General features: G+C 42.4%; 1 long non-coding RNA gene across 1 annotated transcript; it reads right to left on the bottom strand.

The window, feature by feature from the left end:
- Nucleotides 1-581: 581 nt before the first annotated feature.
- Nucleotides 582-2189, bottom strand: LOC141391822 (uncharacterized). The gene is made up of 4 exons (XR_012409723.1): nt 2148-2189; nt 1867-2059; nt 1765-1798; nt 582-797 (listed from the first exon to the last, which is right to left on the bottom strand). It is a non-coding gene; the product is annotated as an uncharacterized lncRNA (long non-coding RNA).
- Between the last annotated feature and the right edge of the window lie 1819 nt (nt 2190-4008).

The following is a 4008-nucleotide window of genomic DNA, read 5'->3' as shown; positions in this document are numbered from 1 at the left end:
GTAAGAAAATGATAGGAAAATCTGTCCTTTTTTACATTACCCATGAAGATGATTGGACGCTACCAGAGAGATAAAAAAGCGCAGTGAACATTTTAATCTTTGATGTTCTGTGAACTTTTATTGAAAATAAATAAAAAGATACAAACATTGAACACTATAACTAATTTAACAAAAACTACATTACCTGAAACGAGAGTTAAAAATTCAATACCTGAAATAAAAAAAGATTAAAATATTAAATTTGAAATGAAATCTGAAACGAAAAGAACACTGAAACAAGTTATGATGCAAGAATACAATTAAAACAAAAAAGGAAACATAACATAACTTAAAATTACACAAACTTAAAATATAAAAACGACTGAGAACGTTAACAAAAAATTAAAATGAAGTAAGATAAATAATATTGTCAGCCGCTACAATCCTGGTGCCACACTCATCACGCATCCAATCCGACGAGGGAGGCGCAGTGTCGATGCATGACCAGACCGGCATGCTCTGGTATATCTTCCCAGACATTTTGTACAGCAAACCAAGACAGATAGACGGACGACAGCCCAATTAATTAAATTCCCGAAAAGCGTAAGCTTAAAAATATAAGAAAAGAGAAAGTGCTTTAGTAAGAAAAGGGAGAACAAGTGGGAAATTAGTGTTACGTATACTCACCGCATTTATTGTTGGAGTAGAAAGGCCAGGAAACTCGTGTTTGAGCTCCAGCTAGGGTTTAGGTGGATTCTTTCAGCTTGCCAGACTCACATTGTAACACGTATTTGTCCCCGTTTGTTATCCTTTCAAACCTGAAAAAAGAGAAAAAAAGATATTAATACATGAAACAGGCATGTTTAAATCTCGTACTTTAATCTGGAATATAATTAAACGCTAATACTATTAACCGAAACTACTTACCTTTACAAATACGAATACGAATACTTAGTTAGCAGATCAACAGTAATTTTGATTTTTTTTTTGGTTTTGCTAATTTGGAATTCATAATTGCATAAATTTAAAGGTTGTTTCTTTAAAATTTGTTTTCTGTTAAATACGATTTATGAATTATTGCGTTTTAATATGAAATTGAATGTTTTGTGAAAGAGAATGGCTTTTAATAAAACTTTTTATAACGTATATTGAAATTTTCTATGATTTTTAGAATGGCACACTAAACTTCTAAAAGGTAAGAAAATGTAGACGCAAGCAGGTAGGGTGAATTTGGGGTATTCCATAATACTGTGGGAGAGAAGGAATACCATGGTGGGGTGGAAATTCTCCGGCACATACAATAGCTAATAAGTGCCCAATTGACCAAGCACTCTCCAACAAGGTAAATTAATCATACCGAACGATTCATGACCGTTGTTTATTTTGTTTGTCATCCAGCTGGCAATAATGTTTTGGTTTTTTGTCCACCCTAACGAGGGCTAGTGTCACTGACAAGAACTGCGGCCCCAAAGACTGAGCTATAGCCGCGCAATGTGTCAGCCAGCCAGCGCCGTCAGTGACTTAGTTCCTTTTCTAGACGTTAAGGGTCCCTAGGACAGGACAAAAATGGAGCCCGCAACATGGGGCCTGAGTAATCAGGTACTCAATTCCTTTTTTATGCCACTTCCAACGCTGCCCTACGTCTTGGGGGTTCGAGCATCTTAGGAAGGTGAGAGATTTGTCAGAAGTCTTAACCTGGGCAATATGTTGGGCCTCTGAGGGGTAGGATGGGATTGGGGTGGTAGTGTTTTTTCTTGAAAGAGACGTAAGTCATGGTATGCTCACCTTGTTGTACAGCAGCAATTCAGCAGCGACGTTTCTGGAAAGAAGAGAAGTACATCATTAAATGCAATAGTCAATTGAAATAGCCCAAGATGATTTGCTTACCTGTCCGTCTGTCTCTTGAAGTTACTGATTCCCGACTTAAGAGTCCTGAATATTTTTCTTGTGGAAAGCTTATTCAGTGTCCTTTGGATCTTTGTCCGCTAGGTTGCAAATCATTCCCATTTTCAAGTTTAAGTTACAAGAAGTCTAGGTTGCAAATCATTCCCATTTTCAAGTTTAAGTTACAAGAAGTCATCTGAAAGAGAAAGAAGCTTTTACTTTTTGGAGACAAAGTGAATGTTTTGGAGTTTATATTGGAGAGTTTGATTGGTTTGTATACCCACCTGTGTAAGTCTGCATTTTCGAAGCCTTTGTCATTGCATTTGTTTCGGCATTCCGACATTTTTTTGTGTGTTCCTGAAAACAGAGAGAGCATATTTAGTGTGTTTATTTATATTTTATGAAGGAAGTGAGTTTAATGAGATATTGTAATTGAATTATTGTTTTCAGGGTTTTTTTATATGATTTGGCATATCTTGAATAGAGTTTAGAGGCTATTTACAGATGATTGAGTGTTTTAGGACCAGTTAGGTAGAGTGTGTGTCAGTGCGGTTAGTGGTAGAGGGGAGTATGAAGACTAGGTCTAAGTCATACGAATTTGAAGATAACGTCCCAACCTCCTCCGGAATGGCAACAGCTGCGTCGACGGCTACGGCTACAACAGCAGTCAGTACAGAGAGTGGTTTTACAGCAAATACGACAGCAGTCTGCACTGTGACCACAGTGGGAACGAACATTATGTCCGCAATGTCGAGTCCAGCCCAGCCAGTTAATGAATCCATTTCCTCAATAGACGACCCTACTCCGGATACTCCAGACTTTAGTAGTCTAACGGCGCGAAATATACGTCTGGAAGTGAGGGAGAATCGGCCACAAGTGCAGCAGGACAGGGTGTCTGGCCAAGCAGGTGACGTCCAGCAGAGAGGGGGCGTTAGTTCGGCTATTGTAGTTGGAGAAATGGAGCTTGCTAGGGTGCTGGACGACAGATTGAGTTTCCTGGTGCCACAGATAGTGCAACGGACGTTGTCCCAGTTAGGGGTTGTGCAAGGCTCCTGTACATCCAACCAGAGACCACCGATTCCGCCGGGCGCAGCGACAGGTCAGAATCAACCTCTTCCAGCGGTCTTAGGCGGGCGTTCCGAGCACCGGGATCATGACCACCGACCTCCACAGCAGGGTCCGCAACCACAACTGCCACCACAGCAAGGCTCCAGTGCAACGGGGCAAAAGGATCATCCGGGGAACGGGCAGCCACCTCCTTCTGGTAAAAACCAGCAGCGCTCTGAGATAGACTGGCCGCCGAAGTTCCCGAATAACTGGCCACCTCCATATTCGGCGTACAATTCCAGGCGAAGTGAGATGGATAGGTGGAAACTAAAGTTCGATGGGACCTCGAAATCTATTACGGCTGAAGATTTCATTTTTCGGCTGGAACAATTGAAGGCGGATTATGGCTGTAGCGATGAAGAGGTCGCTATAAAGTTTCCTCAGCTTTTGGAAGGTCCAGCCGAAAATTGGTTTTGGATGCAACGGCGCTTAGGGAGACTAACTAGCTTCCAGGACATCAAGCATACATTCCTGTCGCAGTTCAGGAAGTTTTAAAGCGACTTTGACGTCCAACGTCGCATGATTGATCGTCGCCAAGGTCCTCACGAAGCTTTCGAAGATTTCTACAATGCCGTACTGCATTTACATCCCCAGCAGCGAGTGCCAATGGAAGAAGGTATGCTCGTGGACATTTTAAAGAATAACCTCAAGCCGGCGATGGCGTCGCTGGTTTTCCCTATTAAAATCTATGGTCTACAGCATTTCCGGGAAGAGTGCCGGAAAGCCGAGCATCTGCTGACTAACCAGAAGCAAGCCTCACAACTACATAGGCAGCAATTCCCTCCTCGAGTACATACCATGGGGATCCCGTGAATGAATGGGAAGTGGACGCAATCTCCAGACAAGCGAGTTATATCAGCTGGAATTGTAAGGAGAAGGGGCATGGCTTCATGGATTGTCCATCTACCACACGAAATTTATTCTGCTACGGTTGTGGTCTGGAGAAGGTAGTCAAACCAAACTGTCCCAGATGCCAGGGAAACCAAAAGACCGGTGCCGCGAGGGGGATAGCGCGTCCGGCCCAGTCGAATCCCCAGT

This window comes from Musca autumnalis, unplaced genomic scaffold, assembly GCF_047663935.1.
Source record: "Musca autumnalis isolate F117 unplaced genomic scaffold, ASM4766393v1 scaffold_126, whole genome shotgun sequence".
Taxonomy (NCBI): domain Eukaryota; kingdom Metazoa; phylum Arthropoda; class Insecta; order Diptera; family Muscidae; genus Musca; species Musca autumnalis.
The sequence above is the reverse complement of the archived record's forward strand: the minus strand, read 5'-3'. Positions and strand labels throughout refer to the sequence as shown.